At 34.7% G+C, this 15,813-nt stretch overlaps 1 long non-coding RNA gene and 1 pseudogene across 1 annotated transcript; both read right to left on the bottom strand.

Annotated features, from left to right (window-relative positions):
* Positions 1–2,004: 2,004 nt before the first annotated feature.
* On the bottom strand, positions 2,005–6,324 carry LOC125580754. Its single transcript, XR_007318495.1, has 2 exons — positions 2,373–6,324; positions 2,005–2,291 (listed from the first exon to the last, which is right to left on the bottom strand). It is a non-coding gene; the product is annotated as an uncharacterized LOC125580754 (long non-coding RNA).
* A 2,791-nt stretch (positions 6,325–9,115) lies between these two features.
* On the bottom strand, positions 9,116–11,221 carry LOC106423383 (annotated as a pseudogene).
* Between the last annotated feature and the right edge of the window lie 4,592 nt (positions 11,222–15,813).

Below are 15,813 nucleotides of genomic sequence, written 5' to 3'. Positions count from 1 at the left end.
ATCCACAAAATAGGCCATAATGAGAATGTTTTTGTCTCTTTATACTTTTGTATTAACTAGTCAGTTTTAAAATAATTATCCTCATAATACCAAAACATTATTATAACTATATATAAATAAAAAAAATATGGAAATCAATATGATCATTATAATATTTTACAAGTTTTGGAATACAAAAATTGAATTCAAAAACAATTTGGATATTTTGATCTAGATTTGCTAGATTGCATATTATAACTTTTTTACAAAGATTAAATAAACGTTCTAATTGATCTAGCTTCTACGTCTTAAAAATATTATAATTCATATTTTAAAATATTCTCTATGATATATCTAAATATAGAATATGTATACCTCAGTTCTAACCAAGCCTCTTTATTATTATAAAGTACAACATATATTGTAGGCTTTTTACTTCATTGTTGAAAAATATAGATAACGTTCGTTTATGTTCTGTCTCTTACTCTATCATATATTATAGATAAAACAACTACTCCTTACATGTATGATATGTTCTAAACACATTAGAATTTATACTCTATCGTTATATATGTGTTTTATCTTTTTTTTAATATGTATTCTATGTTTTAAATCTGAGAAAACCTTAAAAGCAATCCTAAATGATTTTATCTAAACTTATCTTGTTTTTGACATTGAGTTACATTGATTCAACGATCTTCTTCTTTTTTTCTTCTTCATATATCTTTTTCATCAAATGAAATGGTTCATATTGCCGAAAGTGATCATCAGAATCGCCAAGAGAGTTGACAGCAAAAGCTTTTTTAGGCGGAGTACAAGATGTTCAACGTAAGAAAGAGAGTTTAAATATTTTGAATTATTTTATTAATAAATTAAGCGGAAAATTTAAGTTTAACCCTAATTCATTAGTTGATTACTAGAAAACTCTAATTTTATTATAATTACTAATTTTGTTTCGTACCTGTTTTATCCCAGCTCCTTTGATATAGAACTAATAATTACGAAAATGGCATTACTAGTAGACTTATTTTGTTCATGTTTTATGTAATTGCAAACTTATTTTTAACTTTTTTTTGTGGCAGATTTATCTTAAATGCTATAAACTAAGAATTTGTCACTTCTGGTCACAGATTTATGAATTTTTTTTACAAATTTAATTTAATTTAGTTTTTTGCTGACAAATTTACTTACTTTTAACAGATTTTTATAAGATTCAATAGATTAATTTTTCTTTGGCCACTGATTTACCTATTTTTAACAGATTTATTTAGGTTTTAACAGATTTATTATTCCTTGACCACATATTTACGTAATATTGACAAATATAATATGGATTTGATAGATTTATTATCTTTTCATTGCAGATTTACTTAATTTTGACTGATTTAATATTAATTTGATAAATTTATTTATCCCTTGACCACATATTTAATGCAATTTGAAAAGAAAAAAAAATACATTGGCACAGATTTGTTAATTCTTTGGCCACAGGTAACCATACTGGTTATTGAAAACCGGATTTAACCATTAAATTATGAAATTTTCCAGTATACTAGTTTCAATTGAATTAAACCAAAATCTTTCTAACCAACAAACTAAATTTAAGTAAATCAAATTATAACCAAAACTATAATTTAAAGCAAGAAAAACAACCTAATCTACAAAAGTACCATACGTGTTTGTCTTCAATGGAATTACGATTATGTCATAAATTTCCTTCCTTTTCATGTCTCACGTAAAAGTTGTTTGTGGTAAATAGATATCTGGAAAAAAAATAGATATCTGGAAAATCCAAATGGTTATTTGGTGTTCATAAAGGAAAGAAGAGTGAAACTATAGCAGTGAACGACAAAACTAGTTACGAAGATGATATTGATACGCAGATATACGAAGGTTTCGCTAACATTACCGCAAATGAAGAAATTACCAGAATATGTTAAACATGTATGACCAGAAGATTTTAACAAATTAAAACAAAGGCTTGGAAGAGTGCTCAAGTGGGTTTTAGACTTTTAGTATAGAAACAAGCACAAAATTGAATTCAGAGCCTTTATAATCAAATCATTTACATAACCAAGGATCGGACCAAAATGATAACTTTCTTTAAGTACTCTGGCTTGAACATAAGCAAAGTGTAGGAGTCTTAATCTTTACAAAGAGGAGAATCTTTGAATGAGATCATCCTAGTCGAGATCTTCACCAGCATTCATCTGAACTTGCACTTTCTTGATTTGATCGATGTAGCTTTCATTATAGACTGTGAACAACCTGCTAGCAGTTCCGTTCTGATCATTTTCAGAAACGCATCAATCCTACAGACAAATTATTAATAACATATCCATGTGCAATGGAACTTTAACTTGGGAAGTATTTTGAGGTAAGCAAGAACTTACTTCTCGAGATTTATGTAACCACTAGCACAAGCACAGTACAGATCAAAGGCCATTTGCTCCCTCCCATCTTCTTCAAGAATTTCACAAGCATAGACGTGTATAGTTTGAGACGTCACGCTCAAAACACATCAAAGACGTCAGATTCAAATCACATACATAATGGAAAAGATGAAATCAAATTTCTTGATTATAAAAGACGTCAACAGGAAATTTAACGAGCAGCCTTTCCAAGAGCAACTGATGCGGGTTGTGCCCTTCCTCACTCAACATACAGACGGCTCAGTAACCCTAAGCTTGTCGGAGGCAGAATCTATGCTCATCAACGGTGGAACTGGGGCTTCCCACGCCGGTGAAATCGGCGATCGTCCGAGGAATGACGAAATCGAGCCTCAACTCTCTACACCCTCAGAAGGAACCGACAACGATGAAGGATGAGAAACCCCTGCTTTTGCTTTGATGAGAATAATAAAGAAACATGATTTTATTTCTTTTCTGTTTCAATACGCTAACGTAATTAAATTAAAACGGTAATTTTGTAACTAAGTATTAAAAAGGAACGTTCATTAAAAAGAATGGTTAAAGGGTCTTTCCACACAATTTGCCGTTAAACCTAAAGCTTATTTTAAAATCTTTGTTAATGGCGTTTTAGTCTTCTTAACTCTTTAGATAAACAAGTGCTGGAACCAAGTATCAATCCCTTACTATCTAAGGTGTGGAAACTGAAAGCTCCCAGGAAGATTAAACACTTTCTATGGCAATGCTTAACAGGGTGCGTCGCGGTATGCAGCCGACTGGCTGAACGGCACTGTGGAAACAAACGGGCGTGTCCTAGGTGCGGAGGAGAAGAGGAAACAATAAACCACCTCCTCTTCGAATGTCCTCCGACGGTGCAGACGTGGGCGCTGTCGGATATCCCATCAATTCCGGGATAATTCCCGAGTAAGTCACTCCTTGAGAACTTTGATTTCCTTATGTTTCGAGCCACTGCAAAGGGCATCTCAACGCTAAGGCTTATCAAGTTCCCATGGATCGTATGGTACTTATGGAAAGCAAGGAATGATAAGCTGTTCAATGGAGTAGAGATCTCGCCTTTGGATTCTCTACAAAAGGCCAGCCAAGAATGCGAAGAGTGGTGCGTTGCGCAAGAGGTCGTATCGGCAGGAAAGGCTCGAGAGCGCACAGCAATGGTAAACCGAGAGGAGATGCTGGAGTCGCACAAACTGAGATGTCAAGTGGATGCATCTTGGGCGACCAACCAAGCTACTTTCGGCGGGGGTTTTGTTCTAGACCAAGAAGACGGGAACTAAATCTCGGGTTCCTTTGGGAGAAATCAAGTCCTCTCTCCCATTCACGCGGAGTTCCAGTCCCTGCTATGGGCAATGGGTAATTCTCTCCGATTGGGGCAAGAATCTATGCATGTCGAATCGGACTGCCTGCAAATGGTTAAGCTGATCGAAGAAGAAGAATATTGGCCATCCTTGGCTTCAAAATTAGATGAATTCTTTCATCTCCGTTCTTTGTTTACTTTATTTCCCCTTTCTTTTATTCATCGTGAGTTCAATTCTCGTGCGGATCTCCTTGCTAAGGATGCTCGTATGAAAAACTCTGAATTCTCCCATGTAAACATTTTGGTTCATCCGCGTTTAGTTCAGTCTAACCCTCTCGAACCAGTTTAATGAAATATGAAGCTTTTATTGTCAAAAAAAGAAGATAAAATTATATTTAATGTGGCATAAAATCATAGTTGGTAGGTTAATATCAACGTTAATTGATTAAACTATTTAATAAAATAGTTCAAAAAACTACTTAACAAAATTAAACAACCTAAAAGTATTGTAAAATTTAATATAATGGCCTAAATTTAAACAACAAACAACTTTTCAAATATATTCTATAATTAAGATTACATTGAAAAAAGAAGAGAGAAATAGTCTTAGATAACCCTATATCCATTTTTTCTTCCCATTCTAGATTTCAAGTAGAGCTGGGAATTTGGGTCATTACCCGCGGGGACCGCCCCGTTTGACCCGTCGCGGGACGGGTGCGGGTCAACCGATTCACAATTTCAATATGCGGGTGCGGGTTGAGTCGATTTTAAGCGGGACGGGTGCGTGTCGGCCGAATTTGAGTCGCGGGTACCCGCCAACCCACAAAATTAAAAAAAAACATTAAAAAAAAAAATTAAAAAATGAATATAAAATAAATAAATAAATTGTAAAATATATATAAAATAATGAAAATTATATAACTTAAATTATAAATGTTTCATTTAATATGGACATTTACCATTTTACCCATTTCTTTCTCTAATTACATTTTTTCTGAAAATTGAAATCACGAAATCGACGATGACAGCTTGCGTCATCTCCGGCGTCGATCATCTTGGTCATCATTATCTCCGGTGTCGATCATCTTGGCGATTATCTCGTCCGTCATCATCTCTGGCGCCACTCATCTCCATCACCATCATCACCACTTTAATCATATCCGCCTTCACTCCGTAATCGAGCTAAGCGTGTTTGCTATTTGTGTGAAAAGTCAATTCTGAAAATGTCTCTCAAAAACTAGTAGACTACGAATCCCTCAACGGAGACGTGAAGAAATATCAGTATGCAATCAGAGGTTCTCTCTTGATCAGAAAGCTTCATTTTTCTGGGTTTTCCAAAGTCAAAAGGGTGTTGTTATCTTCACAGTTCCAAGTCTATTCTCTATGATTTCATCACTTTCTCTCATTGTTTATATCACTGCTTTTCTCGTGAACACATGTAAGCAAATTGGTTTGGTTTGCTAGAAAAATCCTTAAAGTGGTGCTGTTAAAATGCCGATTTTTCAATACTACACTCTCTAAACATGTTTTGAAATTAGCAAATTTAGTATATTCATTGTTGGTTTTGTGGATATCGAAGCATATTCTTTCAGGTGAGAATCTGGTCAATGCCGGTTCCGTCCTGATTCCGGTGAGCAGGAGTTCCGATCAGTTCTTGGTCCTACCGGAAACAAGCTGCAGAGGAAACTAACAGAGATGAAACTGAAAAAGAAGAAGAAGAAGAAGAAATGAAGTCCAAATATGAGAAAACGAAGAAGCTAGATACTCCGGCTTCACCAACTAAAACACTTAAGCAAAGGAAAACCCAAAAAAAGGAAGAAGCTTTTTGTTGCTCAGGCTCGTTCTCAAGGAATAAAAGTGAGTAGAACTGTTGATATAGAAGCTTCTTTATTGGTTAAGACACATGGTTAATGACAGGTAAGGGCAATGGTGATCATTAACCCCAGAAACCCGTCTGGTCAGTGTCTCAGTGAAGCTAACTTAAGAGAGATATTGCGATTCTGTTGTGACGAGAGATTGGTTCTTTTTAGAGACAAAGTGTATCAGCAGAACATATACAAAGATGAGAGACCCTCATCAGCTCCAAGAAAGTAATCATTTTCCTTTGTGATCGTTATTACTCTATGGAACAGATGTAAGATTAATACTTTGCCTTTAAAATATTTTGATGGATATCGTAGATAACATATATGCCTTATAATAGTATCACATTAAGATTTTCTTAATAAAATTCATGAAAATGCTTCAAGGCAGCTGAAACTTCTGATACTCTCAAAACTTCATTTATGTTTCTACACTAACTGATGTAGTTTTATACATCGTTTAAACTTTGCTAGATAGAAATACACTAATACATTTTTCTGGAAGCCCATCCAAAAAATTACAAATGCTTTCCAACATCTATAACATTTTTTTAATTTTTTGGTTTTGTGAAGTCATCCAGAATTTGTAAAATGTTTTCTTGTGGGAGTTTGTTGTGGATAAGAATATGACTGCATCGTTTATTAATTTAGAAGAAGATCTTCAATATGAAGATTTGCTGAAGATGATTTTTGAAGATTTCTTTATTCAAGTGGAAGAAATAATCTTGAGCTATGGGATTTCTTTGGAGTTGAAAAGCACAGTTGAAGATGTTCCCCCAATCTCCATTGGAAACACTCGCCAACTAAGAAGTTTCATCGGCAAGATTAGAGTATTTGAAGAAATTTGTCGATTGTGTATAAATGTTTGTTGCTTTATATCAACAAATATCAACAAAGCACTATTCTGGATAGCTTTCCTAATTATGTACTAAACCTTCCAAAAAACCTTGAATCTTGCAGGTTCTTCATGATTCAGCTGGCTCTAACAAACAAACTAGAGATACATGTGCTTCTCTAGTTCCTTTGAATTCTATTCCAAATTTTGGTTCTACTGTGCAGAGAGAACAACAGGTGCATTGTTTCAAATCTATTTATGTGTTTGTATGATTTTATTCTTTCTTATACTATTCATGATAGCCTCTAATCTTGTACTAATCATTCCTAAACAACTTGAATTTTGCGACTCTTCCTTGTTAAGGTATCTCTGCAGTTCCTCTTAATCCTATTCCGGATTTTAGTCATGTCCACATTGGACTTTCACCAACCACGAGAGAAGATGTCGCTATTAAGGTGAATAGCTATTTTAAGAGCAAGGGAGAGTTAATGTTTAGGATGAAGAAATGAGCTTTAGAGTGGAAGTTTGAGTACAAGTCAAGAGTTGTATTGCAGTGTGTTGGTGACAATTCCTCATGGAGAATGCGTGCCACTAAGTTGTCTTGTTCAGATTTTTTTTTGTGGTTAATTAGAAATATGTGTATGAGCATACATGTGATACAGAACATAGGCATGCGAACCACAGACAAGCCTCTGGAAAGGCATGTACTCGGCTGAGCTATTGGAGAGTAAAAACTGTTGCGTCTGATTTGGAGTAAAAAACTGGAGTCTCAGTACTCGGTTGAGCTATTGGAGAGGCATGTGTCTCATTCATTGCCTCTGTTCCCATTTGCAAAAAAAAATTAGGAAGGGGATCATGAACACGTACAAAAGCTTCCAAAAATTACTTGAAAACTCCAAGATTTTGAGCATGTACCTGTTGCGTCTGATTTGGAGTAAAAACTGGAGCCTCAGTACTCGGTTGAGCTATTGGAGAGGCAGGTGTCTCATTCGTTGCTTTTGTTCCCATCTACAAAAAAAAAATCAGGAAGGGGATCATGAACAGGGACAAAAGCTTCCAAAAATTACTTGTGTTTACCTTTTTATTGTTTGGCGAAATGATCACAGTCAAAGACTCTGTAGCATCCTGGAAAAACATGTTCATAATGCTATAGGCTCTGTAATATCCTGGAAAAACATGTTTATAATGATATAAATAAAAATAGTTTCTCATCCAAAATACATATTCAACTATAATTTAAGAATAAATCTTACCTCATCGTCAAGATTTTCTTCTGCTTGATTCGGCTGGGATGACGTCTCATCCGATGGCTCTCTCTCTCTCTCTCTCTCTCTCTCTTACGGGAAAAATTGGGTCCCAGTCTTTGTCTCAGCCTATAAGACAAAAGGAAATTGTAAGAGTTAGTTAAATAGAAAAATATTATAAAACATTTTAAATACTTTTTCTTACCAAAGCATTCTGATTTTCATCAAGAATTAGTGAAATTAGTGAAGAGATTGGAGAGGAAGGTGTGTTATACTCAACCTGTGTATCCTCCTGTAATAATAATAATAATAAAATAAAAAAGGTAGTTATGAGGAGTTTCTACAATTAAATAAAATGAAACATACTTGCTGCAACAATCAGGAAGACGATCCTGCATATGTAAAAAAACAACCTAAATAAGTTGAAAATTCTAAAAGTAATAACAAGCATACTTGTTGTGTCACATTAGGTGGAAGAACTTGAGTTTCAGTTTGTGTCTCATCCTATAAAACAAAAGAAAACTGTAATAGATATATGTAGAAAAATAATAAGCCATTTTTACGAAAGATATTTTCTTATATCAGCATTCTGATTTTGATCAAGAATTGGTGTAGACATTGTAGGGGCAGGTGTGTTATCCAAAGCTTGTGTATTTTCCTATAAAAAAAAATAATTTGTAGTTATGAAAGAGTTTCTACATTTATATATTAAAGAGACTTTGTGTTTACCTTTTTATTGTTTGCTGAAATGATCTCAGTCAAATGCTCTATAGTATCCTGAAATAACATATTCATAATGATATAGATACCAATACTTCTTCTTCCAAAATACATTCAACTATAATTTAAAAATACATTTGACCTCATTGTCAAGATTTTCTTCTGCTTGATTCGGCTTGGATGGCGTCTCATTTGATGTTCTGCCTCGTTCTGCAAAAATCAGGAAGGGGATCATGAAGACGACAAAAGCTTCCAAAAACTACTTGAAAACTTCAAGATTTTAAGCATGTACCTTTTCATCCATTTCCGTAAATATTTTTTAAAAAATTTCCTATATTGCTTTTCGATAAAATAATTTGTAGGAACAAGAAGAAAAACAAGTTTGGATATTAAAATCATTTTATCCTTATGGTGTAAATTTTTAAGGAGCATTGTGTTTCCTCATATTTGTTCTTCTTCTAATTGTGACCAACTGAAGCATGAATGAAGTAATACTGATCAACGTTGATTTCTTACTTAATGGATGCTAAACAAATTACTAACAATAATTTATGCTAATTTCACAATTAGCAATAATTATTAAATATAATAAAATTTAGCATCTCATATTGTTTTTCAAATTTTATATGACTCTAAACTTCTTTTTATGGGTAGTTTATGAGCAAATTAGACCAAAACCACTTTGATATCAATGATCCCAATAAATCTTATACTATTTAAACAGAAACATTCATTTGAACTTAATTATTGTTTTGTATGGTTTTAAATTTAATACATCTCATTTTGTATGTTTATAACCTAACAAATCATTTGTTTTACTTTCCTAATATTTCGACAGATTTATAAAATAACTGATTCACTATTAATTTGCATAAATTAAAATAATGTTAATTAATTTAGATAAAATAAATATTATAGAACAAAATTATATAACACCACACAACATATTATTTATTTATTTATATGTTTTATTCCAGTTGCTAGAAAAGAAATCTGTGAGGTTACGGGGATCAAGACATAGTTTATAACTTAAACAATACCAAAACTAAAAACAAAAGAGTTCAAATCTCAGAGAATAACATTAAATATTTTTTTAAAAAACATATCAAAAGAGCTATTATAGTTTGCCCTGCTTGGTCATATCCTGAATTTAAACCTCCACTTTAACACCTGGAAATCTGCTTCTTATGTAATCCAACCTAGCATAATCGAGTCCGCATGCTCTTTTCTTAACGTTTTTTGGCATGATCAACTTCAACTTCTTTAGCGATTTTGCGTGCCCGCAAAAGAACTGCACTATATCAAGCTCATGCCAATGGTTTTTGTAGCCATCAATCGTGACTTCGTTGATAGAGTTAAACTCGTAGTTTCTGCTCTCCATATATGACTTTTGATGAATTATACAAAGCATACCAGGTTCAAATGTGAACTTCTTAATCTGCGTTTACCAAACGAGAAATTTAATGAACTTAATTAGAGTTAGAGAATTATTGATTTTGAGATAGATAGAGAGATACGTACCTCGATCAAAACCTTTTCGACCTTAGGGGATCTTTTGAGGAATTCAGAAATGTGATAAAGAGTACACAAGTTTGGAGCTTTAAAAAGAATACAGAATTCTTTCAAGTTCAAAAATTTGAAAATCGGGCTTCTCATTTCTCCCTCTATGTATCTTTCCTTGAATGACTATATATATACATGTCATAGGAAACATAAAAATTCATGTACGTAAACCACGACTGCCAAAGTTATAAACAAAAAGAAGTGAGTTATATAAACACAGGAAACAAACGCATGTGAATGTTGCATACTCTATCTAAGATGAACATCCTCTATCATGATCAGTTGATCACCTAATGAGTTTGTGCAGAATTGCAAAAGGAACTCTAAAAATTCACTCAAGAGTGTCTTTATCTGTAAAGTTATCCTATATTTCATTTTGTGGAAAAATGATATCTTATATAAGTTTTCCTCAGATATTGCAATAAAAACAGGAAACACTTTTATAAATAAAGAAAAGTAAATTCGAAAAAAGTTTACCTCAAGAAAGATATTTGTCGTTGAGAGGACATGAACTCCTGTATAGGCCACCATGTTAGCAAGCACCATGTAAGACGAGTCGTAATAACGCCAACTGTAATTCTGGATATAATGGAGTTTCGCCTCCTTAAGTGCGTCCACTCTTGAAAAGTCAAGAATCCTAACAAATTCTTCATACATGTAGCATTCAAGAGTAGGTGCATCTAAAATGATTTGCAAGCGATTAGGCATACAATACAGGACCAGTTCCTTGAACCTCTTATGATTGTGAGCATTGATGCTCAATACCCCATGCGTTATGCATCTGGTTAGTTCAAGGGTCTCGAGGTGAATGCAGTTGCTGAATATTGCATCTATCTTCTCTGGTGTTACCTTGGACTTCATAATGCCTCGATGGCCGATAAATCAACGGAGAGATCCATAACTTTCTTGGATTTGGAGAAGTCTAACGTCAGCTCTTGAATGTTTTTACTTAGGCATGTTTTTACCGACGAGAGTACCTTATCCTCTACGCCAATATGATTGAGAATCAGAACAAATCGGTTGATTTCTGATCCTTTGTGTTGATTAAAAATCTCTTCAATTATACGTACAACTTCTGATTGACTACGTCTCCTGGAGTATATCCTGCCGAAATCAAGGTCTCGGGATCGAATCACTGCTTCCCTGAATGTTTTGGACACAACACGGTTTTGTAGAACATATTGGATGGGGAAATACATTGATATGATGTACTCCACCAGATGTTCAGGCAGCTCTACAGTGAGATCTTCAGGCAGCTCGTCAATGCGTTTGATCTTCTTATTTGGGGGCTCTGACATTTTTAATATTTTTCTTGGAATGATTAATTATTTCTTCAGTAGTAATGATCTTTATATAGATGATTTCATGGTAAAAGGAAGTAATATAGTCAATGAATCACTTAGGCAATATATATTCACAAAGTAGGACACACTGAATTGTAGTCTCTTTCTGTTTGTCTTTTTGTATAAAATATAAAGTTACCATTATTGAGAATTTAAGTTTTTTTAGTGAAGAACAAGTTTTAGTCTGCCTTTTAACCTTTTATAAATGAGAAATCCGCAAAATAGGCGATTATGAGAATGTTTTTGTCTCTTTATACTTTTGTATTAACTAGACAGTTTTAAAATAATTATCTTCATACACTACAATAAAACAGCAAGGATTCTGAGGGAAAAAATCGTCGGAATTTCGTCGGAATATCGTTATTCCGACGACATACCGACAAAACAAGTCGTCGGAAATAATTCCTCGAAATTTCTTCTTTTCTCGGAAATTCCTCGGAATTTTCCTACGGAATTCCGAGGAAACAAACTTCCGAGGATCACTAGTTTGTCGGAAAGGTCCTCGGAATATACCGAGGGAGAACTTCGTCGGGATACTTCCTCGGACGTTCATCGATCGATGCATTTTTAGGCATATATACATCGATCGATAGGAATATACCGAGGGACATATTCCTCGGAATATTCCGAGGAATGTGTCCCTCGGTATATTCCGAGGGATCTGTCCCTCGCAATATTCCGAGGGAAATGTCCCTCGGTATATACCGAGGGAAATGTCCCTCGGTATATACCGAGGAACCATTCCCTCGGTATATTCCGAGGAAAGGTTTCCCTCGGTATATTCCGAACGTTTTTTTATAAACAGATCGATCGATGGATTTATGTCCAAAAACGCATCGATCGATCGAGTAAAAAATATAATTAATTTCCTCGGAATGAAAAAAATATTAATTTAAAAAAAAAAAAAATTTCTGAAATTTAAATTCGAAAATATGAAATTAAAATTAAAATTGAAATCATATTAATTAATATTCAAAGTTTCACAAATAAAAATAAAACATTCCGAGTTTTTGGAAAAAAAAAAAAACTACGGGTCTGGCACGTCCGGGAAGACCTCGTTCGGGTACATCCTCTGCATCATCTCCATCATTTGCTGGTTCAGCCTCCTCTGTGCCTCATAGCCCGCCTGTTGAGCCGCCATCTGGGTCTCCAACAAAGATATACAATCATCTTTGTCCTTCAACTGAGCCGTAAGCACTTCTGGATCAACAAAGGGCGGTGGTGCAGAAGAAGGAGGAACCGACCGGGTGCGACGACCCAAACCGACCAAACGTCCCTTCTTCTTTGGAACCGACTGAATAGAAAATAGCCAAATTTACAAATTTAAACCAAGAAATAAATGAATTGAACTTTAAAAAAAAAGAACTTACGGATTCAACGATTTCGTTGATTCGAAACCGGGACAAGTTGGTCGAAGCCGTCGAAGCGTCATCCTCGGTTTGAAGCTGAGACACTTCGTCTACCACCTGAGTTTGGACCAGGTCGACCACGTCCCTCACAAGACCGTCATCAATCTGGCCGGTCTTCTTGTTGGTATACGCCCTCCTCATTAGGGCGAGATCATCAACCGGCTCGCCATCATTTTCTTCCGCCTTGAAAAAACATAAATTAAAGAAACATTAGAAATTAGAAGAAATGCACAATAAATTAAAATTCTGAAACTCAAATAATTGAAGAAAAAACGGTTGAACTTACCATGCGATCTCCCAGAGTGGCAATAGATTGAGCACCCAAGTTATGCTTGTAGATGCCCTTCCCATTACGGTCGCTCCTGCGGTTGGTGGAGTTGGTGGAAGAAGTTTCTTTCGTCTCTTCTTTATCCCAATGCGCACACAACTCCTTCCAGACCGTGTCGTTCATCGACTTTGGGACCTTTTAATAAAAAAAAAAAGAGAAAATAGTTTAATAAATTAAAAAATAGTTTAATAAATTAAAAAATAGTTTAATAAATTAAAAAATTGTTTAATAAATTAAATCGAACCTTATTGATTTCCCACTTCTTCTTCCACTCGTGGATCTGCTTCCCATAGTTGTCCATTACTTTATGGACGAAGTGGTGATAGATAAAGAGCGTCTCATCGGAATTCCAGTTGAACTCTTGCTGAAAAAAAAACACAATTAGTAGAAAAATTATATTAAAGATTAAAAATATAAGTAAGAAATTAGAATACTTACCGCAAACTGACGAAACCACAGAACCTGCTTCTCGGTAGGGAAGTGAGTGAAAGTCGGATGTCCACTGTCGAGGGCCGAGTACATCATACGGTTGATCCATGCGCTGATCCCGTTCCCGGATCGGTTGAACCTAATAAAAAGAATAAACGGTTAATAATGAATCCAAATTTAAAGAAAAAAATGTTTAATTACCATGTTTGACCCCGTCCATGTGGATACGGAGTGAGATACGGAAGATGGTCACGACCGGGCTGTTGAACCAACTCCGCAACACGCATCACTCCCGGAGGACCCGGAGGAACAGGAGCGGATGCAGCAGCGGGAGCGAGAGGAGCAGGAGCGGGTGCAGCAGAGGGAGATGTATGGTTGGAGCTGTGGGGCGAAGGGGAATCCTGAAAATGGCTGGAATCCCGAGACTGGCTCCCCGTACCACCACGACTACGACGCTGTCGTAGGCCGGGTCTGATCATCATGAGACCTGTAAATTAAAAAAATATATTTAATAAATAGAGAAATATATAAATTAATTTTGTTTTTAAAAAAAATTCCAAATAATATAGTCACAAAAAAGATTTATATATATTAAAAATATTTAATAAATATATAAAAATAGTTCTAATAAACAAAAAATAGTTTTAATAAATAAAAATAGTTTAATAATTAAAAAAATAGTTTTTATAATATATATATAATAAAAATATTTTTAAATCCCAAATAATAGTTTTTAATCACAAAAAAAGTTTTATAGATATTTAAAATGTTTTGTAAAATCCAAAAAAATCGAATTTGTATACCAAAATGTTTTTGTAAAATCTAAAAAATCGAATTTATATAGAAAAATCGATTTGTAAAATACAAAAATCGATTTTATATACAAAAATCGATTTTATAAATACCAAAAAATAAAAAAATTATAAAAAAATTCAACATCAATTCAACAAAACAAATTATTCAACCAAATCGTAATTCTAAACCTATTATACAACCAAATCACAATCCTAACCAATCACCCTAACAAAAATCTATCAAAACTACACAAAAACCTAAGAAATAGAACCTAAGAGAGTGGGATAGGGTCCTTACATGATTTGTGTAAGAGAAGGGGGAGATCACCGGAGATATCGTCGGATTTCAGGGGGAAATCGCCGGAGAGAAGAGAGGAGTCGTGCAGAGGAAGAAGAGAGTAATGGGGAAGAAGAAGGGGCTCGTGGTTATAAAACCTAGGGTCCGACGGACATTTTCCGTCGGAATTCCGTCGGAATTCTAATTTCAATTTTCGCGAAATATTTGCCCGGTAAAATGAAAATATTCCGAGGAAATTCCGACGGATAGTAAAATATCCGTCGGAATTTCCTCGGAATATTCCGAGGAAATACCGAGGAACTAGTGTTTGGGGTTTCAAAACATCAATTTTTTTTGCCGTATTTCATTTCTTATACAATTGTAATGCATACCATTGAGGATTCTTTGTATAGATGAGCATAAACCATGAAATAACAAATTTCAAAACTAATTGAAAGTATTCCCTTTACCGTTCATTAAAAGGTATAAGTGTTTCTCTTATGTTGTGGGATTTCGTTCATACAATCGGAAAAGTGTTAATTATACGGTAAGGAACAAATATTTGACTTCGTAATGAACGTAAGACACTTAATAAGGGTTATATAGGTGTTATTCAAACCGCAAAACGTTGTTTTTTGTTTAGAAACCCTATTTCCTCGGGATTTCCTCGGATTATTCCGAGGGAACTCCGAGGAAACCCTCTTCTTCCTCGGAATTTCCTCGGAATATTCCGAGGAAATTCCGAGGAACAAGTGTTTGGGGTTTCAAAACGTCAATTTTTTTTTATAAACGCATCGATCGATGGATATATGTTCAAAAACGTATCGATCGATCACAAAGATACACCGGGCCGTAAGAATGTGATCGATCGATGAGATGATCCAATCGATCGATCGAGAATCTCAATTGTTCCTCGGAATTTCCTCGGAAAATCTTGTAAGTTTTTTTATAAACGGATCGATCGATGGATATATATCCAAAACGCATCGATCGATCACTAAGATGCACCGGGCCGTAAGAATGTGATCGATCGATGAGATGATCCAATCGATCGATCGAGAATCTCAATTGTTCCTCGGAATTTCCTCGGAAAATCTTGTAAGTTTTTTTATAAACGGATCGATCGATGGATATATATCCAGAAACGCATCGATCGATCACTAAGATGCACCGGGCCGTAAGAATGTGATCGATCGATGAGATTATCCCATCGATCGATCGAGAATCTCAAGTGTTCCTCGGAATGTCCTCGGAAAATCTAGTGAGTTTTTGTATAAACGAATCGATCGATCGCTATATGTATAAAAACG

The sequence above is a fragment of the Brassica napus genome, chromosome C1, assembly GCF_020379485.1.
Source record: "Brassica napus cultivar Da-Ae chromosome C1, Da-Ae, whole genome shotgun sequence".
NCBI classification, from domain to species: Eukaryota; Viridiplantae; Streptophyta; class Magnoliopsida; order Brassicales; family Brassicaceae; genus Brassica; species Brassica napus.
Note: the sequence above shows the minus strand (reverse complement) of the source record. Positions and strands in the feature narration are given on the sequence as shown.